Source organism: Narcine bancroftii, chromosome 3 (assembly GCF_036971445.1).
Source record: "Narcine bancroftii isolate sNarBan1 chromosome 3, sNarBan1.hap1, whole genome shotgun sequence".
In the NCBI taxonomy this organism is placed as follows: domain Eukaryota; kingdom Metazoa; phylum Chordata; class Chondrichthyes; order Torpediniformes; family Narcinidae; genus Narcine; species Narcine bancroftii.
Genome location: NC_091471.1, coordinates 121,115,951 through 121,141,321, shown reverse-complemented (window position 1 = coordinate 121,141,321; position 25,371 = coordinate 121,115,951). Strand labels below are relative to the sequence as shown.

At 39.0% G+C, this 25,371-nt stretch overlaps 1 long non-coding RNA gene across 1 annotated transcript in view; it reads left to right on the top strand.

Moving 5' to 3' along the window:
• The window catches only part of LOC138757517 (uncharacterized), a 74,789-nt gene that overhangs the window by 39,159 nt on the left and 10,259 nt on the right, over window positions 1-25,371 (top strand). Inside the window, exon 4 of the long non-coding RNA XR_011353639.1 lies at window positions 2,281-2,431. This is a non-coding gene — a long non-coding RNA (uncharacterized lncRNA). The remainder of the gene's footprint in view (window positions 1-2,280; window positions 2,432-25,371) is intronic.

The window sequence follows — 25,371 nt, the reverse complement described above, 5'->3', positions numbered from 1 at the left end:
GATAGGTCAGGGCATCAAAGGTTAGAGTGAGTTTGGTTTCAAAATACCAACAGGATCATGGAGTATTCCTTGGTGGGAACTGCAGTATAATTAATTCATCTCTATTCCCTACAAAACTATGACTTTCCATTTCCTAAATATAATGTTTGTTATTGTAAGCATCTGCAACAAGGTGCCGAAGGAAATTGTAGAAGCAAGCACAATTTTGATGTGCAAAAGTCATTTGTTCAGATGTGTCGGTAGTAAGGGCTAAGATGGATATGAGTTAAATACAGACAAATAGAACGAGGCCAAAATGTTAACTTGATCAGCATGGATGAGACAGGGCAAAGGACCTCTTATGTGCTATATTACTCTATAACTCAAAATAAAGAGCATAATGTTCTCCTCAGATAAATGATTCTGTACTGAGAAAGTATCATGCTTTTGAATATAGGGTTTGCCACCTTTGGTCCTTAACCTAAGGAAAAAACTGAACTAATACTTCAAACAAGAGCATCGTATTTCTCCTCTGCCTATATTACGACGCTTGTATTGCCACTTGTCCAGGCCTGTGATGCTATAAAGATGATACAAGATTTAGCATAAGATCTATATGCTTGTGGAAATATTAGGATTATTCCATAATGCAGAATATTTCTTATAAAATGTGGATCTTCCTTTATGTATAAAGCTGTCCTATTATCTTTAATGAAAGTGTACCTTGAAATTAAATTCACTTTTGGTCAATTTCAAATTGCAGTAATTACTTTTAACTTACTGACATTTAATGGATTCTGGACCATGTAGAGCAAAAATGCCAGTGAGAGTTTATGCAATAATAAGAAATGGGAAGGACTCAATGAATCAGGCAGCACCTATTGAGAGAAAGTGAGTCAACATTTTAGTTTTGGAACCCTTTCCAGAGATGTACTTGGAAAGAAAGTGATAAAAGATATAAAAGGGGTGGAGGGAATGGAGGAGCTAGGAAGGGACCAAGAAGTGATACAACACTGGAGAAATGAAAGTGAGGGAGGTTGAGAGACAGTTCGGGGAGGAGACCACTGTACGGTGGGGTTAGGGGTTTCGTTTGAGAGGAAAGTTAGAACAGGGACAAATATATGACAAATGGAAACAGTGGAGTCAGGTGTAGGTCCACCTAACCATATAACCATTTACAGAGCAGAAACAGGCCATGTCGGCTTTTTGAGTCTGCACCAGTTCCCTAGAACAACTCCAGTAGCTCAAACCTCCCGCTCTCTGCCAATAACCCTCCAACCCCCCTCACCTCCATGTACACATCCAACCTTCTCTTAAATGACAGAAGGGACCCTGACGCAATTATCTCATTCAGAAGATCATTCCATTCTTCCACCACTCACTGAGTGAAAAAGCCACCTCTAATATATCTCCTAAAATTTTGCCCCCTTACCCTTAACTCATGGCCTCTTGTTCCAACCTCCCTTGCCCTCAGAGGAAAGAGTTTGTTTAAGTCTAGTCTATCTATTCCTTTCATAATTTTAAATACCTCTATCGTCCCCTCTCAGTCGTCTATGTTCCAATGAACATAGTCTCCTTAATCTCTCCCTGTAAGCCAGGCAACATCCTTGTAAACCTTCTCTGCACCCTCTCCACCTTACCTATATCCTTTCTATAATTTGGAGTCCAGAACTGAGCACAGTACTCCAAACCTGGCCTCACCAATGCCTTAAACAGCTGCAGCATCTCCTCCCAGCTACTATACTCTATACTATGATTTATGAAGCATGCATACCATATGCCTTCTTAACCACCCTATCAACATGGGAATCCACCTTCAGTGAACTCTGAACCCTAACCCCAGGTCCCTTTGCTCCTCTATGTGCCTCAATGCCCTCCCCTTAATTGTACATGTCCTATTCTGGTTATTTTTACCGAAATGCAGCACCTCACACTTGTCTACATTGAATTCCGTCTGCCATCTTTCAGCCCACTCTTCCAAACAAACCAAATCCTTCTGCAATCCAAGGAAATCTACCTCACTATCCACCACTCCCTCTATTTTTGTATCCTCTGCATATTTGCTTACACAGTTAACCACACCCTCCGCTAAATCATTAATATAAATGATAAACAAAGGTCCGGGTTATCAAAAATTGAAAAATGCACTGTTCATACTGTTGGGCTTTAGCCTCTCCAAAGGAATATAATATGTGGTTCCTCACTTTATGTTCGGTCTCAATTTGGGAATAAACATCATCGTTGTCGTGGTGGCAATCCCTTGTAGTCGAGGATGATGGCCTTCATTCTGTTAATCCATAGAACCAGTGTGTGCATTTGTTGAACGTGTTCTCGGTGTGGCACCCCAAGAAGCACACAATACCTCATAAATCAACCAACTAATTCGAATGGGATGAAAGCCATGGTGGTTAGAATAGATGAGGCCAAGAACAGACGTACCTGTGTGACAAAGGTGAGAGTAAAAATAGCCTTGAAACCAGAAGTTCCATCTTGGATCTACAGACAGAGTACAGTTGGCCATTGATGATGTTACTGTTTAATTCTGGATTCTTCTGCAATTGTAACCTCAAAAATAGAGTAATGCATGACACACATTTATTTCTTAATTTATTTTAATTTTCAACTGAATATATGCTAGATGAGCTGCAATTTGCTCTGACACTTTTTTTGATGAGGTACATTGCATTTACACTTTATTCATTGTACTAAAATGAACAGCAATTGTTACGCCTTGAATTGAATGAATGCTGAACATGTTTTGAATGAAATAATCTGTTGGTAACCTTACAGAAAATGGATACAATTTTTTTGCAAAGCAAAACATTCTCCCAATGCAATTTAATATAAATATGGATTTACAATTGCAGTGAACTGGAATTCACTGTCTATGTATTGTTCATATGGCTGGCTCCTCCCCTGTCTCCACCCTCACCTACCCCAATATAAACCCTAGTTTTTCCGCCTTATCTCAGATTCATGTGAGGACTGCAGTTGTCTACAAGCTATTGATTGAAAACTATTAAAAGCACATTTGTACTCCTCACTTGGCTCTGAGTGCATTCAGTCACGTTACAATTTTAATAGCTTAACTTTTACACAGGATGGAAGCTCTGTTGAAGCCAGGCATGCTCCAGATGAACCCTCTGTCCCCTGAGGCCCCGGAGGAATTTGCCGACTAGCTGGAGTGCTTCCAGTTCTACTGCCTGCCACACAAGATGTCTTCAACTCAGATGATCTCTGTAGATCGACACTTCTCTCTCGAGTCAGCCCCAAGGGGTACGCTATCATTAGAGACTATGCTGCCTACGTGTCGGCCATAGAAGGGTAGAAGACCACCTTCCCTTATCTCAACAATGTCACTATTTATGGACACTTTCTGGAATACCATGATTCCAACCTCCAGAGGTTTCTCCACATGGCCAAGGCCCTGAACCTCACATACAACTCCAGTAACTGCTTGCTCCGGATGAAACGTCTGGCGATCCTGGGCTATGTGGTGGAGAATGTTATTATTGGACCTGACCCTGATTGAATGTTCCCCCTGTTAGACTTACTGATCCTGAGGACTATGAAAGCCTTAAGGAGGTGCCTCGCTTCTTCTCCTACTACACCCAGTGGTCTCTCACATGTGCGTAGTGGTCCACCCCTCTTAAAGTCCACCTCTTTCCCATTGTCATCTGAAGCCCAGGTGGTTTTTGACTACTGTCGGAGCTATTTTGCAAAAGCCAAAATGCATGTGGTGGATGAGAATGCACCTTTCCAGGTGGAAAGTGATGGCTCTGATGTAGCTCTGGCCACTACCCTTAACCAGGTAGGCAGGCTGGTTACCTTTTTCTGCCACACCCTACAAGGCCATGAGCTTCAGAACCCATCTGTGGAGAAAGAAGCTCAAGCCATTGTAGAGGCCATCAGGCACTGGGGGCATTATCAGCTGGCAGACAATTTACCAACCAGTGATCGATGGCATTCATGTTTAATTTTGCAGAAAGGGGAAAAATAAAGATTGATAAGATAACCAAGTGGAGGATCGAATGCTCCACTTATAATTGCAACAAATACAGGCCAGGCACTCTCAATAAGCATCCAGATGCCCTGTCAAGAGGAAGCTGTGCCTCTGCACGCACTGGCCAGTTGCAGTCACTGCACGATGAGCTTTGCCACCCAAGCATCACCCATATGTCTCATTTTGTTAAGGGACTCAACCTGCCCTGCTCCATTGAGGACATCATGAAGATGATCAGGTTCTGCCAGGTCTACAAGGAATATAAGCCACACAGCTACTGCACCGATAAAGTGCACCTGATAAAGGTATCCCACCCCTTCGAACGACTCAGTGTCGATTTCAAGTGTCCCCTCCCTTCCACAATTGGAAACATGTACTTTCTCAACCTTATCGACAAGTATTCATGTTTTCGTTTCACCATCCCCTGCCCAGTCATGAACACCACCAGGGTCATCAGGGCCTTGCACTCTATTCGGGAATCCCAGCTATATCCATAGCAACCGGGGCTCATCATTTACAAGTGAAGAGCTACACCGGTACATGCTTGTAAGGGGGATCGCCTCAAGCAGGACAACTAGCTACAATCCCCAGGAGAAATGAACAAGTTGACAAAGAGAACACGACTGTATGGAAGGCTCTATGGTCCAAAGGCCATCCAGACTCATGCTGGCAAGAAGTCCTACACATGGTGCTCCACTCCATAAGGTCACTCCTCTGCACTGCAACCAACACAACTCCTCATGAACTTATGTTTACATTCCAGATGAAATGTATGTCTGGTCCCAACTTGGCTGATGGCACCAGGGCCAGTTCTACTGAGAAAGCATGTGAGGAGGAGAAAGACATACACCTACTGCAAGCCAATCCAATGTATGCCTATGTGGCATACCCTGATGACAGAGAGGATATCATGTCGATCAGAGACCAGGCACCCACTGGAACTAAGAGTCCAATCCCTCAAGTGATCCAGGAACTACCGAGTACTCTTCCCAGGGTCCCAGAGGACATTGCTCAGGAAGTGAACCAACTCACTCCACAACCTGAGCCGGAGCTCTCGAGACCCATTAACCCTGTACCACAGGGGGTCCAGGAAGCCCAAAGTCCTCCAGTACTGTGGCACTCAACCAGAATTACTGGTCTGCCTGACAGATTTAACGTATTCATTTTTTTGAATGAAGTCTATGTATTGTTTAGATGGCTGGCTCCACCCTCACCTACCCCAATATAAATCCTGGTTTTCCCTTCTTACCTCAGATTTACCTGAGAACTATTGTGTCTACCGGCCATTGATTATAAGCTATTAAAAGCTTGTTTGTACTCCTCACTTGGCTCTGAGTGGATTCAGTCACGTTACAACAATATTATAACTATTTCAAAGTTGTACTAAAAGCAAGTCTCTTTCATTTTCCATAGAATTTTAATTCATCCTTTAAAGAACAAGTCAAAATTATTTGATGAATTTTTCAATGAAACATTAGAACACATTGTGTCATCTTTTCATTGAATGCAAAGAATTATACTTTTGATCTTTTTTGAAGTGAGATGCAGCATTAGAATCACACATCATAAAAAGAAGATAAATTTAACAATCAACTGTGAGATAAATGCAAGGAAGTGCAAGGGAAAAGCACCATAATGTCTGGCCTTTTTTTTTTAACATTATTAAAAGCCTTTGGTTGATCAAAAGGGATGGACTAAGAAACCCTTCCTCAAATTCATGCAGCCACAAAAAAAATATTCCAACTTGCGTTTGCTCCATGTTGCATTCAGACCATGATACTGATCAACATGTCTATAACAGAATTATCTTCAGTGAAGGCAAATAACAAAGCTGAGCCCACTTTCAAAATATTTATCTCAAACTAGACGGACAGAGAGGAAAACAGAAATCAAAAGGTGTCCTTGAGTCTTAAATCCTCCTGAATCTTCACAATATCTGGGTGAAGTATGGGATGGTATTGAGAACTTAGGGGCTATGCAATGGGAGCATCCAAAAGCCCTGCTTAAGTAGCAGGACAGCACATCACCTCCAAACCATTCAGCCATCTATTTCTCCATCTGTGGAAGAGTTTTCATTCTCAAATATCCCACCACAGAGCCCACAAATTGGAGTGGAAACAAGTCACCCTTAAATCCAAGAGACTACCAAGGAAGAAATAATTAAATATCTTCCAATGGAAAATGTAGAATTAATATTTTCATGAATCGGAAGTCAATATACCCAGCATGCTTGTAGCAGCTCTTTGAAAGAATCATGCAATTTGTCTCATTTCTCTACCTTTTCTCCATGGCTCTGGAATTTGTCCCTCTTCAGGAATCTTTTCAATTTTCTTTTTAAAGTTGATATTAAATCTTCTTTCACTACCATTTAGACAGTTTATTCAAATAATAATAACTCTCTTAAGAAAAAAAAAATCTTATCAAACCTTGGCACTTTTAAATGATATGGAAGAAATGAAATTGTTTGTGAATAGAAATAAATCAACTATCAAATATTGTCCTGCTTTAAAGCAAAACCAGAGTTTATAGATTTAAAGATGTTCATTTGAATTCAAATTATTTGATTTTGCATGGCTCATTGAATCTCAAACCAATCATTAGATTGATCATCTTATTAAAGATAGAGCACTTCACTGCAAATACAATTATAACTGGAGAATACCCATTCAAATAAAATGTTAGAACAGTGTAGCACAGTCATATTTTCACAAAAGATGCTTGGTCTCAAAACTATGGAAAATAGTGGTAACCGAGACTTCAAAAGGGGAAGAATCCTCATAAACATTTTCAAGTAAAAATTTCAACAATACATTTACATACTTAACTTTGTTAATTCAAATTTGAGCATTGTATAGGTGTTTGAAACTTTTCTTGATACACGACAATTCTCTTGTATGCAGATTTTATGTGCTAATTTATATGTTGTAAATTGTCAGTGTGTCGTCCCTTAAGATATTTGTGCATTACAAGAGAGAATGAAAGAAATAATTGCTCACTGCATTTGCATCAATAGAGCAAACTGCTTGAAAATCACTCACCATTAATTTCCACCAGGGTTCTCCCAATTGATGGAAACTCTGGAGAAATGGCAGCAGACTAGAATTTTAAATATTCACTGTACTCCTGCAAAACAGTGTTCTCCTCAAAATAAGTGGATTTAAAATCCACATGACGTGCAGCAGTCCAATGATACACAAGTAGGTATAAAGCTATAATCATTTCAGATTAAAGCAAAAAGTATCTGAATTTATTTAAAAATGATAGGTTTAAAAGTATATCTTTACTATTTGTCTGTAGTGCAATTAATATGCCATGCATAAGTCACCTTTTGGAGATTTCTATAGATCTGCCTGAATTGTGGTAAACAATTTGAACAAACTTAGTGGCAAGTAAATTGACAATAAATGAAGTCAACAACAGCAGAGAGAGGTCTATTGCCCAAGTCATAACAAAGACACAGTAATATTGGTCATTGAAACATCTAATGCAAGCAAATACAAAAAGCTACATGGAGAACTTCCATGTGATGGAAGAAATCACGATTCTCTAAAGCTTACTACAGACCTTTTCTCCCACTTTAAAGCTTCTTCCTCCTCCAAGTGACCTGCAGTATTTCCAGCCTTCTGCTCTGGTCCTTTATATTTCCAACACCCGCTGAGACATCAACCATCTTGACTTCATCACTCCCCTCACCCTTTCCAATCTCACCTGCCCGGAACATGCAACCTTCCATTCTCTCCACACCAATCCCCATCACACCATCAAACTTGCAGACAAGGGTGGTGCTGTTGTGGTCTGGCGCACCAACCTCTATCTGGCCGATGCCAGACGACAACTCTCATAGACGCCTCCTCTTACTTACCCATCCAACATGACCCCACTAAAACTCAACAAACTACTGTCTCATGCACCATTTCTGAACTTGTCACTTCCGGTTATCCCTCTCACATGGCCTCCAAACTCATTGTTTCCCAACCCCATACTAGCCAGTTCTACCTTGTACCCAAGATCCACAAACCTAATAGACCTGTTAGACCCATTGTTACCACTTACTCCTGCCCCAGTGAACTGGTATCTGCTTACAACTCTGTTTTTTCCCCCAAGTCCAGTCCCTCCCACCTACATCTGCAATACTTCACATGCCCTCCATCTCTTCAACAACTTCCAGTTCCTTGAACTTGACTGCCTCATCTTTACCATAACATCTAATCATAATACTTTTCTAACCCCCCATATGGAAGCCCTCAAAGTCCTTCGTATCATTCTTGACAATAGATGCAGCCAGTGTACCCCTGCACCACCATACTCCTCCAGCTGGCAGAACATACCTTCACCTTCTTTAACTTCTCCTTTGATTCATCCCACTTAATCCAAGTCAAAAGGTTAGCCATGCATACCCACATGTTCCCCAGCTATGCGTGCTATTTTGTTGGATACTCTGCAACATCAGCGACTACTTTGGTACTGCCTCATGCAGCTATAATGATCTCAACTTTATCCACTTTGCAGCCAACTTCCACCCTGACTTCAAATTAAATTGATAAATCTCTAGTAGCCCTATCCCCTTTCTCAAACTCTCGATAGACATTTTAATATCCACCAATTCACACTGCTATGACCACAGCTCTTCACACCCTTTCCCCTCTAAGGATTCCTTTCCTTTCTCACAATTCCTCCATCTCCGTCACATCTCCACCCAGTATGAGGTCTTCAATGTCAGATCATCAGAGATGCCTTCCTTCTTCAAATTATGTGGCTTCCTCTTTATAACCATCAACTCAGCCCTCACCTACCTCACCTACATATCTCCATTACTGACACACCTGCTCTGGCCCCCTCTGCATCCATATGCAACAAGGAAAGGATTATTCTTCACCTCACCTACCACCTCACTAGCCTCTGCCATTTCCACAACCTACTACATAATCTCACCACTAGGCTCATCTTCCCTTTTCCTCCCTTCTCCACCTCCTGCAGAGACTGCCCACTCCATGACTCCATAATCCACTCCTTCCTCCCACCAATCATCCCCTTGCATCTACCTCTGTGACTACAGGAGGTGCTACACTTGTGCATACACCTCCTTCCTCACCACCATTCATGGCCCCAAACAGTCCTTCCAAGTGAAGCAATGCCTCACTTGTGAATTTGAAGAGCAATGTATCCAGTGCTCTTGTTGTGGTCTCCTCTATAGTGAAGAGACTGGACACAGACTAGGAGATCATTTCTTTGAGCAGCATGGCTATATTTGCCACAATAGCAGGGATCTCCTAGTGGCCACCTATTTCAATTCCCTGCCCCATTCCCTTGCCAACATGTCTGTCCATGCTCTCATGTGATGCCAGACTGAGACAACCAGCAAATTGGGGGAACAACACCTCATATTCCATCTCTGCACATTCCAACTGGATGGCATTAACATCAACTATTTCAGTTTCATTTAGCCCACTCCTTCTCTCTCTCTTCCCTTTTTCCTCATGTTTTACACCAAGGACCAGAGAATGCTGTACTTGTGTAATTGGATGGTAAATAAACTTGAACTTGAATGCAATCTTTGAATGCCTGCACTTTGTTAAGTCTGCAAGACATGTAAATATCAACATCTGAAAAGTAGGTGGCATCTCCCTTTCTTGAAAACAAACGTTGGGTGGCATCCTTAGTGCAGCAGTGAGGAGGAAACTGTGAAATGTGGCAAGATAATCAGCCGTAGCCTGGAATAATCCTAAAACTCGAAGCTAAAAAATTTTGTGATCTTAACAACCTAAAGCAGTCAAATCACATTTTGTTAGGCTACATTTGAAATCATAGGAGGTCATCACTTTCTGTGAAGTTATGGACTGCATTTGGAGTTTTGACCCATTAAACTACATTGTTTCACACAAAATGGTGTTACTAATTCTACTGTTCGTCATGCCAATGAGATTGAAATTCTCACTGCAGATGAATTAAATATGTTATTGCTGACATTACTTGGGAAAGTTAAACAGTGGTGAAGAAGTGTTCCAAATTTAAAAAAAAATGAAATGGGACATGTATTTCCTACAATAATGTTTGGAAATAAAAGCAAAATTACCGCTGTGGATTGAGCAATTTTTAATAGCACAATACTTTTCTTTCCTGCCATGCATGGTAGAAAGATGAATAAAATCTTCTAATCAAAGGAACGTAAATAATAAGGCCAAATATGGAATATGTCACTTGAACAGGACTCTTAACACTTGGTTTAGATATTCTCTGGGTATTGTTTACCAGATGGGTTTGATGGAGTTTTACAAAAACAGTTAGATGCAAGTTAGTAGTGAAAGCAAGCTTCTAGAAGAGCAGTTAGCTTTTCTAGCTCTATCTCTACACTCCAAAATTGCAATGATTGTTCTCTGTTGTGCAATATGCCGACCACTAGTCAACAACTATGTCAAAAGGGCTGAGGATATTCCAAATGCAATCCTGGGTTAGGAGAATCAAGATAATCAGAATGGAAAGTCATAGAAGGTGAACACTTACATTGCTCTCCATTTTGGACAGTTTTTTAAATTTTATTTTTATTTTTCAAACTATGAACCATATTAACCAAAATACAAATAAACCAAATTCCTCCCACCACCCTCCCCACCCACTAAACATTCCACATATACAAAACATTAAACCCATTAAACAATGTTATCACGCAATGAAAATAAAAAAAGAAAAATGTGTCATCTACTTTTACACACTGGGTCAGTTCATTTCGTCTTCTTCACATTCTGTCATTTTAGGGGATGGAGGTCCACGGTAGGCCCTCCCTGTGGTGTTCCATGTATGGTTCCCAAATTTGTTCGAATACTGTGACATTATTTCTAAAATTATATTTTATTTTTTCCAATGGAATACATTTATTTTGTTAGTTGGTAATTTGTTTTTTTCCCTTTCTATGTGAATTTTCATCCAAATGTTGAGCAGATGGTGCAGTACTGGTGAACTCTTATGTTGCACCAGCTTTTCATCCCACTTATATAATATATGTTCTGGTACCTCCTCCCCTATTTTATCTATCTCTAATCTGCTCCAATCTGGTTTTTCCCTTGTTTGATAAAAATCTGATAGGTATCTTAATTGTGCTGCTCTATAATAATTCTTAAAATTTGGTAACTGTAAGCCCCCTTGTTTGTACCATTCTGTTAATTTATCTAGCGCTATCTTCAGTTTCCTCCTTTCCATAAAAATTTCCTTATTATTTTCTTCAGCTCATTGAAGAATTTATCTTTTAAGGAAATTGGTAATGATTGAACTAGGTATTGTATCCTTGGGAAGATATTCATTTTAATGCAATTTACCCTTCCTATCAGTGTTAGTGGTAATTTTTTCCAATGTTCTAAGTCACACATGTCAAACTCTGGCCTGCGGGCCAAATTTGGCCCGCGATATAATTATATTTGGCCCGCAAGATCATATTAAATATATATTAGAGTTGGCCCGCTGGCCGCCGCGCCAGTATAGCGCATGCACACTGAAGGTGAAAATTAAGACGCCGGAGGTGTGGAGGGATCTCAGAGTCCCGAATCCCATGGATCGGAGCGCTGCGCTCAGCCTGCCCGGCTCCTGGACACACAGACGCGGCTGGAATTGGGGACCATCCTCGCTGGGTCTGCGCTTCAGCGGCGACGCTGGACCGAACGTCTCATTGGCGATGCCTTCCCCCTCGCTCCGTGCGCGGCGGACCCTGCCTCCCGCTCCTTTTGTTGGAGTTGAGACCGGCACCGTAAGATTGCAGCTTAATCCCTTTCCAACCATGGGAGGGGGGTGGGAGCAATGTGCTCTTCTCAGCCAATTCCTCCACCGCCCCGGACGCCGGCGTTTCAACGGGAGTTCGGGTACCTTCGTCAGGTGACCGACCTGTTGGTCCAAGACAAGGGGAGAGCATACAAACTCCACACAGACAGCACCTGAACTCGGGTGAACGTGGAGCTGCAACCCCACATTCCACATCAGGACTGTGTGTAAGATTGGGAGCAGTGAGACGGAAGCTTATTTTGTTCCTGTGATTTAAGCCTTTCTTGGGGTGGGGGGTCCTTCTCTGACCACTTGCCTAACAATTAACCTAATCAGATGTGGAGTTACCACAATACAACAGTTCTCAACCTTTTTCTTTCCACTCGCGTCCCTGTGCCATTGGTGCTCTGTGATTAGTAAAGGATTGCTTAAGGTGGTCTGTGGGTGGAAAGAAAAAGTTTGAAGACCACTGCTTTAATCATCCCTCATTGACTCGTCATGTGCACGGTTTCAGAACGCTTAAGGAAATGGGCCAATGACAATGACAATGAAAGAGTTTATCCAAAACTATTATTAAACATTTACTTTAATAAGAAAAAGTTTAACATTACATATGTTGAAAGAAGAGAAAACATGCAGATGTTGTTGAAAATTTTCAATAAATATTTAGTTCGGCCCTCGACTTAGTCCAAGTTTTTAATTTTGGCCCTCCGTGAATTTGAGTTTGACACCCCTGTTCTAAGTCATCTTGTAATTTCTTCATTAATGGCTGATAACTTAATTTGTATAGATGGCCTAGATTATTATTTAGTCGAATACCTAGGTATCGGATTACTTGTGTTTGCCATTTAAATGGTGATTCTTTCTTAAACTTTGTGAAATCTGCATTATTCATGGGCATCGCTTCACTTTTATTTGCATTGATCTTGTACCCCGATATTTCTCCATATTCCTTCAATTTCTTATATAATTCTTTTATTGATAATTCTGGTTCTGTTAAGTATACTATGATGCCATCTGCAAATAGATTGATTTTATATTACTTCTCTTTTATTTTTATCCCTTTTATTTTATTTTCTGTTCTTATCAGTTCTGCCAAGAGTTCTATAGCTAATGCGAACAGTGAGGGAGATAGTGGACATGCCTGCCTAGTTGACTTGCTTAATTTAAATTGATTTGATATATATCCATTTGCCAATGGTCCCTTTTATAATGCTTTAATCCAATTAATATATTTCTATGATACGTTGAACCTCTGTAGTACTTGAATAAATAATTCCATTCTATCCTGTCAAAGGCTTTCTCTGGATCTAAAGCAACCACCACTGTTGGCGTTTTATTTCCTTGTACTGTATGGATTAATTTAATGAACTTACAGATATTGTCTATTGTTTGTCTTTTCTTAATAAATCTAATTTGATCTAGTTTTAATATTTTTGGGACACAGTCGGCCAATCTGTTTGCTAATAGTTTAGCTATTATCTTATAATTTGAGTTAAGTAGAGATATTGGTCTATGCGATGCTGGTGTTAGTGGATCTTTCTCCATCTTTGGTATTACTGTAATTATTGCTGTTTTACATGAATCTGGCATGTTTTGTGTTTCTTCAATCAGGTTCATTACTTCCAGGAGAGGAGGAATTAATAAGTCTTTAAATGTTTTAGAGTATTCTATTGGGAGTCTGTCCTCTCCCGGCATTTTATTTTTCGGTAGCTTTTATAATATATCCTGTGTTTCCTCTATTTCAAATGGTTTTATCAATTTGTTTTGCTCCTCTGCAATTTCGGTAGTTCAATTTTAGCTAGAAACTCATCTATTTTGTCTTCTTTCCTTTCGTTTTCAGTTCGATATAATTGCTCGTGGAATTCCTTGAAGTGTTCATTGATCTCTGTTGGGTTATATATAATTTATTTGTCCTTTTTCCTTGATGCCAATACCATTCTTTTAGTTTGTTCTGTTTTAAGCTGCCAAGCTAGTATTTTGTGCATTTTGTCTCCTAGCTCATAATACTTCTGCTTTGTCTTCATTATGTTCTTCTCCACCTTGTACGTTTGTAGTGTTTCGTATTTTATTTTTTTGTCCGCCAACTCTCTTCTATTTGTTGTATCTTCCCTTGTTACTAGTTCTTTTTCAGTGCTTACTATTTCCCTTTTCAGCTGTTCTATTGCCCGATTGTAGTCCTTCTTCTTCTTAGTTGCATAACTTATTATCTGCCCTCTGATGAAAGCTTTAATTTCATCCCATAATATAAATTTATCTTTCACTGATTCCATATTTATTTCAAAGTACATTTTAATATGACACTTAATGAATTCTCTAAAATCCTATCTTTTAAGTAGCATGGAGTTTAATCTCCATCTATAAGTTTTTGATGGGATGTCCTCCAATTCTATTGCTAATAACAGAGGTGAGTGATCCGATAACAATCTAGCTTTATATTCCATTTTCCTAACTCTCCCTTGGATGTGGGCTGACAACATGAAGAGGTCAATCCTTGAGTATGTTTTATGTCTACTCGAATAATATGAGTATTCCTTCTCCTTTGGGTGATGTCTCCTCCATATATCCAAAAGTTGCATTTCTTGCATTGATTTAATCATAAATTTGGCTACTTACTTTGCATTATGTAACCAATTCTTATGCTTACTTTCAAAATGTTTATGGACATCACAAATGATCTAATAGCTGACAAATCAAATGGGTAAACCTATATTTTACTGACCTAGATAGAGGAAGATGTTTGTGTTCGAGGCCAATCATCTCAACCAAGATGACATTTTTCAAATTGTCCAGGAATGACCTTTTCACCATCATGTGCTCAGAAATACTAGTTTTTCCTGGTGATTGAAGTTTTCAGAGGCATAAAGATGGGGTCCTGATTTAATTTTAATTGAGATGGAAAAGTTCTCTGTCCATTTAATCTATGAAGCATATCAATATGTATAAGTGAGGTACTATAAATCCTATGTTGTTAAGCTCTGGAAATAAAAAGGAATATAGACCTTGTCTCGATAATTTGAAGAAGAGATGTCACTGAACTTTAATTAAATCAGAATTGAAAGCCTCATTATAATGGAATGGAAAAAAATATTGCAAGATTGATATCATTGTAATTTTACAAGTTAAAATAACTGAACAAGTTAACATGGTGGCTCAAATGTTCATCTCTGCCATTTTTACAAATTTGCTGTCTCACTTAAATCAAAAATTCAGGCCACATAACAAAGCACACAGAAGAGTTTCCCATTAGAGTTTCTCAATCCTGCACTAAGATCCTTTCAAAGGTTCTTTTGATAAACTTTTGCATGGTTCACTGAAATTCACAACTTCAAAGGGAAAAAAGTGACCTGATTCGTTAAACAGCCCAGGGATATAATTAACTAATAGAAAGGGAAGTGTATAATTTATGGCCTGGATTTTACTGAGTGGATCCCACCGTCTATAAGCACTCTGCATTTTTCATAATCCTTTTGCCTTTTTTGGTCTCACCTGTCCTGAAGCTGAGAGACATGGACCTGATAGAGTGGCATGTCTTTGAGCAATGTCATCTGTGATAGATTATTTTATATTTTATATTGTATATAGATATGCTTTTGGAAGAAAAATTGTGGGATTTTTAGTTAGGTCACACACAGATACAAACACTTCAAAACAGATCTCATTTAAAATGCTGGAGCTGTGCTCAAGTCAGAGAGTCCAGACTCCGAGTACCTTTGCAAAAACTTTGAAGAATACTTATAAGGACTTCACAAGTAGGTGTTAATTGGGCATGATATGGAATAATCGATTAATGTTTTGAATGGCAACAGATGAACAAACTCAGAAAATTGGTTCCTTTGCCACAGTCTTTTCTTCAAAATGTATTTATTGAAAAACACTTCACAACAAAAAAAATTATATATATCTGAAAATAAATAGAAAAAAATTGAAACCCCACCCCCCTCCCACCCTTCAGCCAGATCTCTTAAGGAGAGCCAAAGAAATATATATGAAAAAAATTAAAAAAAGAATAAAATAAATCAAAGTATCTCTGAATGCATATATTCCAAATATAATGACTACTTATTAACAAAAAAAAAATATCATGAAAAACATAAGAAATTTAATCCATAACAATACAAGCTTTCATTTCATTATGCTAATCACTGTATTATCCTTCCATGTACTTGCTATATATTTTGAGCTATGGACACGCTAAATATACAAATGCAATTTGAAATTTATCCAACCCAAATCCTTTTAAAGGAATCACATAACCCAGTAAAAAAAAACAGATGGATATAATGGTAACTTAACCTTATACAAATTTTCCCAAATTGTCTTAATTCCTTTCCAAAATTGTTGTACATATACACAAAAGCAAACAGCATGTAAAAAAAGTTCCAACACACATACCACATCTAAAACAGAAATCTGAATTACTAAAGCCATATTTTTTCAATTTCGCAGGAGTTAAATATAACTGATGCAAAATATTATAATTAAGCATTCCATATCGTGCATTTGTCGATCAAGTAACATGATCATGACAGTAATCTTCAGGAAAAACAAAAGTTAAATCATTCTCCCATTTAAACTTAGATTTCTCCCATTTCGATTTGTCCATATTATCTTGTAATACTTGATACATAACAGAAATATAACCCTTTTTAGGCATAGAAGAAATCAAAGACTCGAACTCCAACAATACAGGTAAAACCATCTCTCTACCATACATTCTTTTTTTACCAGTGACCAAAGTTGATAATAAACAAATAAAGAAGCTTCAGCAATATCAAAATGCTCTTTCAATTGAATAAAAGAAAGAAATTGAACTTCTACAAAACAAACCTACAATATTTTAATACCCTTAAAATCCCAATTCTTTAAATGACTATTAAACAATGAAAAATAAATAAGCTGATTATTATATAATGGTGTTAAAATAGATAATTTACATTTTGATCCTATAGTCTTATTATTTTTTGTCCATAACATCAATAGCTGTTTTAATATCAGCACATTACACTCTCTCTATTCCACCGAAATATAAATTGATGTACTGCAGTTTCAGAAATACATGCCATCTCAACTTTAGCCCAACTTGGAGATTCATCGAAATCCATCAAGCCACTAATAAATTTAAGTTGGGCTGCATCATAAATATTCCGAAAATGGGGTAATTGCACTCCACCTAAGTTCACCTAATTCCAAGTAAGCTTATTTAATGATACCCTTGGTAATTTACCTTTCCATAAAAATTCCCTAGTAGCTTTATTTAAATCCTGGAAAAAGTTCCTTGTAAGAAAACATGGTATTAATTGAAACAAATATTGAATACATGGAAAAATATTCATTTTAACACAATTAATCCAGCCAATTAAAGTTAACGGAAGATTTTTCCAAATAATTAAGTCTGCTTTTATCTTTTTCAACAATGGAACATAATTTAATTTATATAAAGATTGATACTCAGTATTCACAATTATTCCTAAATATTTAATTTTATTTATCCATTTCAAATTAATAACATTTTTATAAACTGAATAATCTCCTTCACCTTCCAGTAACATTTCACTTTTATCCCAATTAACTTTATATCCAGATATCCATCTGTATATCCATACCCAGTATATACATACTGTAATAAACATTCCCATAAATGTGGCAAAGATTGTTCCAGATTTGTTAAGTATATCAAAACATAATCTGCAAATAAATTAATCTTATATTCTTCATCCAAAACTCTCATCCCTGGTATCTGCTCATTTTGCCATACTAATTGAGCTAACAGTTCAATGTCCAACGCAAATAGGGCTGGTGACAATGGACAACCCTATCGAGTAGAACGTGTTAATTTAAATGATGATAAAATTTGTCCATTTGCCACCACCCTAGCAGTCAGGTTTGTATATAAAGCTTTAACCCAGCCAATAAAGAAGGGCCAAATTTAATTTTTTCCAAATCCGTAAATAAAAAATTCCATTCGACCCTATCAAAAGGTTTTTCCGCATCAATTAATTAGTCAAAGAATATTATCCGAAGCATATCTATTTTTAATAAAACATGTTTGATCTACATGCATTAATTTAGGTAAATATTTAGCAAGCCGATTTGCTAACAATTTAGCTATTATTTTATAATCCACATTCAATAAAGAAATAGCTCTATAAAAAGACAACTTTAATGGATCTCTATCTTCCTTTGGAATTACAGAAAATAAACCACTAGATTAAGATTCTGGTAACTCATAATGTTCAGTCACTTGTTGTAATACCTCCATAAACACCGAAGATAAATCTTCATAAAAAACTTTATAAAATTCCACTGAAAACCCGTCATCTCCTGGTGACTTACCATTAGGCATTTTCATCATGGTGGTCTTAATTTCTAGATCTGTGAATGGGGCTTACAAATTTATAATATCCTCTTCATCTAAAGCTGGTAACTTTAATGTAAATAAAAAAGAACCAATAGATCCATTATCCAGTTTCCACTCAGAAGTATATATTTTTTATAAAATGAATAAAACTGTTCATTGATTTCCTGAGGTTTATAGGTAACTGTTGAATTATTTTTAACAACATTAATAACCCTTGAAGTCTGCTCCTTCTTTAATTGCCATGCAAGTACTTTATGCGCCTTCTCACCCCACTCATAATATCATTGTTTAGTTCGATTAAGTAAACATTCAAATCTATAAGTCTGTCATGTATTATATCGGAATTTCAATCTAGTCAAAGCTATCTTCTGATCTTCTATTACTTCCTTCTGAAATTCCTTCTCCAATTCATCAATCTGCTTTTCTAATTTAATACTTTCAGCCATGTAGCCTTTCTTAACTTTAATAGTGTAACTAATTATTTTCCTCTTAATTATGCCTTTAATGCATCCCATACTGCAAATCTACACTGAGCAGAATATAACATTTTATGTTAAGAAAAAAATCAATCTGTTTCTTAACAAAAGCAACAAACTCAGGTTTTTTCAACAACATTGTATTAAATCTCCATCTATAAGATGGACATAATACCTCTGAACTTTCATAAGAAAAAATAATAAAGAATGATCAGATATTACTCTACTTTTATAATCTGCCTGCAATACCTTTCCCTGTAAATGTGCCAATATTTAAAAAAATCTTTCATTAAATCCTTAATTTGTATCACCATCTTTGATTTTCTGATACATTTTGGGTTTTTATCCATTAATGGATCCAAAACAATCTCCCCCAACTAAAATATTTTCATTAGCCTGACTTGATAACAAAAAAAGCATCTGAAATAAAATTTCATCATCTACATTAGGTTTATAGATATTGAGGAAAGTCCAAAGTTCATTAAAAATTTTACAGTCCATTTTTAAAACCTCCCAGCATTCCCCTCTACAGTCTGTAACTCAAAAGATAATTTCTTATGAACTAAAATCAGTACACCTTTTGCCTTAGAGTTGAATGAAGAATAACAAACATGACCAACCCAATCTCTTTTCAATTTCAAATGTTTTTTTCAGTCAAATGTGTTTCTTGTAAAAAAGCAATATCAATTTTAATTTTCTTAATATAAGATAAAACTCTCTTTCACTTAATTGGATTATTTAATCCCTGAACTTTAAAAGTTGCAAATTTCAAACGAGACATTTTATTAATCTATCAATATAAGCATGTAATATTAAAAAAATGCTCTCCTGTTAATAAACAAAATCTACTCTCCTTCCCCTAATGTTATAAAAAAGTTAGTATGAAAAGGAATAGAATTAATTCCCCCCAAAAAATTGAGAAAAAAAAACACCCAAAGATAGTAATTCCCTAAAAAACTGGGTGTGGAACACCCCACCAGTGGCAGATGACTATCAAAGATATCAGTGTCATCCACCTCCCCCAGCCAGAAATACAACAAAATAATGAAATTCAACATCATTAATATATTCATCCCTGGGACTCCAGTCCCAGAGATTTATTAGAATCTTCAACATCACTAGGACTATGTGTCAAAGCCTCCTTCTTCCCATCTTTCCCATTCTTCCTGTTCATTACATTCTGTCAATTTCCATGTCAATTGGCCCTTCTTTTAGGTGACGATGGTGAAATTCTTCCCTGACCACGTAAATCAGGTAACGAATTAGTGAAAACCAATGGATCGTGATCATTCTCAAAAAATTGAGACTGATAATTGCCATAAAAATCCTTCAACACTGCAGGGTATCGAAAATAAACATATCCTTTCCGCCACAGCACATCGTTGGCTGAATTAAACTCACGTCGACGTCAGATAATTTCTTGACTCAAATCAGCCTAGAAAAAAACTCTATTGTTCTGACTCATCATTGGAGCTTGACTTTGTCTTCCCTTCTGAGCCGCTAATCGTAAAATCATTTCTCTATCCTGATAATTCAAGCACCAAATTAACACTGCTCGTGTTGGTTGACCCGGTAACGGTTTCCTCCTCAACGCTTTATGTGCTCTTTCCAGTACCAAACCTCACGGAAAGAACTCTTTACCTAACATCTCAGGGATCCAATCCTTAAAAAAAATTATCGGATCCGCACCTTCCATATCTTCCAGAAGGCCCACAATGTAAAAATAATGTAATTTCTCCGGCTTTGATTTTCCAATGAATCTTTTTTTAAATAATTCTCTCTTCTGAATTCCCAAAATCCATGAACGAATCTTCCACTTTTTCTATTTTTTCTTTATTACATTAAACTTGCTCTTTACATTCAGAAAAAGCTATCTCAATTTAAAAAAAAATTCTCCTGTACCACATCTACTGAATTAAGGCATTTATTAACATCTCTCTTAAGTGTAGATAAATCTTCAGATATTGTAGATCGCATTTGAATAATTTGATGAGACATAGTATCCATATTACAAGCAATCCCTTACAACACAGTAAAAATAGAGTTCAATCTGGATTCCAGTGCCACATTTTGACACCCACCTTCTTCAAGCTCCTCCTCCAGTTGTTCCTGTGAACCAGCTGTATAAGGTAAGTCCTCTTCTTGTTCCCTTGTTGTCAAGACTTTCCCCGTGCGGCTATGGGTTTGGACACCCGATGATGGCACCCCAACCATGTCAGGGCACCACCTCTTGGGGACCCCCCACAGCCCACACACATTCCATTAGATCGTGGACCCTGGAAGCACTGCGCATGACCAGCAGAGCAAGGGGCTGCACAGGGGTGGTCTCCAGTGCCTTCCTGCACTTCCCCGACTCCCCCAGCAGCAGCGCAGGCCCAAGGACTCCTTGTTCCATCAGATTGGCTGGGCGCCCAACTTTGCAAACGCGCGGGTCATTGGTCGATTTGTTCAACAAGTTGGCGCCATCTTGCGAGGAGAAGACTGGCACCAGCATAATATTCAACCTGGCTGGAGTTCTCTGTGGCTTGAAGGCTCCCGACGTCAGCTCCATGGTTCCAGCTGGACAGGTAGGCCTCAGTTCTTCAACATTTTTAAAAAGTAGTTTTTTTCTGTAGTTAAACCTTAGGTTTTTTAATATTAATCACCATTATAGACAGCTGATATACTTAAAAACAAAATTAAAACATTTTTATACCTAAATTAAAGTTTAAACACGGGTACTTAAAAAAAAACTGCTGGGGAGGATTAGGACTGCACATCTGTCCTCTACACTATCTTGCCCCACCCCCCCTCCGGTGCCACAGTCTGAGTGCAGTTGGCTGTTCTGAGGATCATGTGGTTTGCTCTGAGTGAGAGAGAGAGAGAGAGAGAGAGAGAGAGAGAGAGAATTCAGTTCTACAGTTCAGCAGCAGCAGCTGGGTCTGGAACAGGACAAGCTGGCAAGCTTGTGGAAAAACCCCATTTGAAGACGGCTTGTGAATTCTTAGTTCAGTCTGGTCAAAGCCCTTGTTGTCCATCGAAGAGGAGATGTCTGGTTGTATATGTGATATAGAGAATTTAGGTTAAAAAGACTTAAGTTAAAATGTGATGATTAATCATAAATAGGGAAGCCAGAACGGACAGAGAGTTTACTAGCAGTCAAGGACAGAAGGAGCTGCTGAATATGTTTTTTTAAACCTATCTTTTCATGGTCATAGTGAGAGACATGCAGGAGACAAAGGATTGATAAGAAGTGTGAGAAACAGAATTCAGTGAATGTAGAGTTCACAGCGTACGTAACGAACGTGATAATTAATAATGCAGTTATACTTAGAATGTTTTTGTAATACTAACCAATTAAAACAGTATTAATAAGAAGGGGAAGGGCAAATAATAAAGGTATAAAAATAAATGCACTGTATGTATCGGGGCTTAACTGGTGAGAAACCAGTTGAGTCCAACTCTGCAGACTTGTAAATAAAGCTTGTCGTGTCATCAGTTTTAAAGAGACTCATGTGTGAGAAGTTTCATTTCTGACAAATGGGGGCTCGTCCGGGATCTACACTCCGGCCGTGAGGGGAGGCGAGAAGAGGGACATCGGAGGTGGTGCACCCCGCTGAGTTCAGCGGCTCCTAGTCCCTTGCTCGTCGCTTCGGGCGGCTTGAGCGAGTGGTATCCGGACAGGATGACACGACAAGACGGAGAGGAGAAGGGTGACAGTTCAATCCCCGGGAAGACACCGGTAAGTGACGACTTACGATTGTGGTGTGGGGATTGGGTAACAGGTGTAACGGGATACACCTGTTTGGATAAAAACCTAACGGAATAGATTAAGTATAGATCTTTTGTCGTTGTGTGAGGACCCTGTCGCGGGACTCTAGGATAGACCCCAGGGAAACCTCGGCGGTAACCGAAGGAGGGACAGCACCTCCGACGAAGTGCCGAGAAGAGAGGGGTCAACCCCAGGAAAACCTCAGCGGTAACCGAAGGAGGGACAGCACCTCCGACGAGGCGTCTGAGAGGAAGGGAGTAGGGTCCAGAGCGAGAGGGTCCTCAACAACGATAAACAGATCTAGGTGGGAAAATGGGAGGATCAAAATCTAAGGGCTCGTCTGAAAATTCAGGACAATTCCTGGGAGTACCCCTTGACAGCCCTTTGGGGAGAATGTTTGAAAATTGGGATAGTAAAAGATATCGGGACAAAAACAAGAAAAAGATGGTCCAATATTGTCTCCTTTGGTCAAAACAACCTATTAAAGGTTCCTCGGTCTGGTGGCCGAAATTTGGATCTGATGAGGATTGGGTTAGACAAGCATTAAACATATATGTAAATTCGAGACCAAAGGTGAATCAAGAAGAGTCAGCATATGCATTTTGTTGGGTTCCCTGGCCAGGATCCTTAACAGAATGTTTTAAATTGAGAGTGGCAGGAGAAAAGAAATGGGAACCTCTGGACAACCTTCCCCCTCCTTATATTCCCCCGGTGCCTACTGCGCCCGAGGAAAGCTTATTACCGGAGGGGAAAGGTGATGAATCTGATTGCCCCGAAGGGGGCCGGGATAAAAAGGATGAATTAAGGGAGTCGGACCCTAAACTTCCACCGGTAAACCGACCCTGGACAAGATCCCAGACTGGTCCAGGACCATCAAAGTTTTCAATAAACCTAAATCCCCTGAGAGAAGTTCCTATGGGAGGACCGGGAGGGGGAACGGGATATGTGAATGTTCCCCTAACTAGTACAGAGGTGCGGGGATTTAAGAAAGAAATGAAAAAGTTATTGGAAGATCCTATAGGACTGGCTGAACAGCTTGACCAATTCTTGGGACCAAACACATATACGTGGGAAGAGATGCAGGCAATAATGGGAACATTATTTTCACCCCAAGAGAGGCAGATGATTCGACGGGCTGCCCTCCTCATGTGGGAATATGAACAACCTGGGGACCCTAGACCCCATGAACAAAAATATCCCTTAAATGAACCCAGGTGGGACAAACGAACACCCGAGGGATTGGCAAGTATGAGACAATATAGAGAGTGGACAATTAAAGGGATACGGGAGGCTGTGCCAAAGGGTCACAATTTTACCAAGGCATTTGGGAACCACCAGGGGAAAGACGAGTCCCCTACTGATTTTTTGGAGAGGGTGAGAAAGAATGTCCAACAGTATGCTGGTGTGGACCCTAGTACACCAATGGGTGAACAGCTTATTCGAATTGAATTTGTTTCCAAATCATGGCAAGACATTAGAAAGAAACTAGAAAAGGAGGAGGACTGGAGTGAAAAACCCCTAAGTGAACTGTTAAAAAAGGCACAAAAAGTATATGTGCAGAGAGAAGAAGAAGATCAAAAGAAGGCGACAAAGGTTATGGTACAGACTATCCGACAGATGAATGCTGAATCCAGAGGGGAAAGAAAACAAAACCTTCCTCTAAACAATCCAAAATATCCAAGAGAGGGAAGACCCCGGAGGTTCGTTAAGTGCTATTACTGCAATGAGGAAGGACACTTTAAGAGGGAATGCCCCCGATACAAGAGGGAATTGCGTGCCCTCGAACTTATGGAAGAAGATTAGGGGTGTCAGGGGTTCCAAATGTTAGGGACCAAATATAAGAGGGAACCCCTGGTAAAACTAAAAATTGGTCCCAAGGGAGAAGAGGTGGTGTTTATGGTGGACACAGGAGCGGAACGAAGTAGTGTAATAACTGTGCCAATCGGAACTGAGTCTATAAAAAGTAATTTGACAATTTCTGGGATAGAAGGGGCTCCCAGAATGGTATCAATAATTCCCCAAGTAACAGTGAAACTGGAAGAAAGAGAAGGGGTACAAGACCTCTTGTTATTACCTTCGGCTGGATTTAGCCTCCTAGGAAGGGACTTACAGGCTCTCCTAGGTTTGGGTGCTCTCCCTGTGGACGGAGAAGTGCGAGTCCACCTCTGCGCTTTAAAGGAAGAGGATGAACGGCAGATTGACGAGAGAGTCTGGTATAAGGAGGGAAATCGAGGAGGTCTGGACATCCCACCTTTACATGTCACATTAATACCAGGTCATCAGCCGGTAAGGAAACGTCAGTATCCTATTTCTTTGGAAGGGAGAAAAGGGCTACAGCCGGTAATTGAGACTTTAATACGAGACGGACTATTAGAAGAATGCATGTCACCTTATAACACCCCTATACTCCCAGTAAAAAAGTCAGATGGATCCTATCGCCTAGTTCAGGATCTAAGAAGTTTGAATGCTATTGTTCAGACCCGCCACCCAGTGGTGCCTAATCCCTATACTATTATGAGTCGGATTCCCCCAGACCATGAGTGGTTTAGTGTTATCGACTTGAAGGATGCCTTCTGGACATGTCCATTAGAAGAGGAAAGTAGAGATATGTTTGCGTTTGAATGGGAAAATCCATGGACAGGTAGACGGAGACAGTTTCGGTGGACTGTATTGCCCCAAGGGTTCACTGAATCTCCAAACCTGTTTGGACAAATGCTAGAACAAATCCTGATGGACTATCCACAATCTGATGATTCCCAACTAATGCAGTATGTGGATGATTTACTATTATCAGGACCCAAGGAACAAGAAATGAGGAGAGAGACCATTAGACTCTTGAATTATCTGGGGAAAAAGGGTCTACGAGTGTCCAGAAACAAGTTACAGTTTGTTGAGAAAACTGTGATATATCTGGGACACCAGATAAGTAAAGGACAGAAACGGATTACCCCTGAACGAATTGCGGGAATCACTAGAATGCCTTTACCCCGTAATAAGAAGGAAATAAGACAATTCCTGGGACTCTTAGGATACTGTAGGTTATGGATAGAGGATT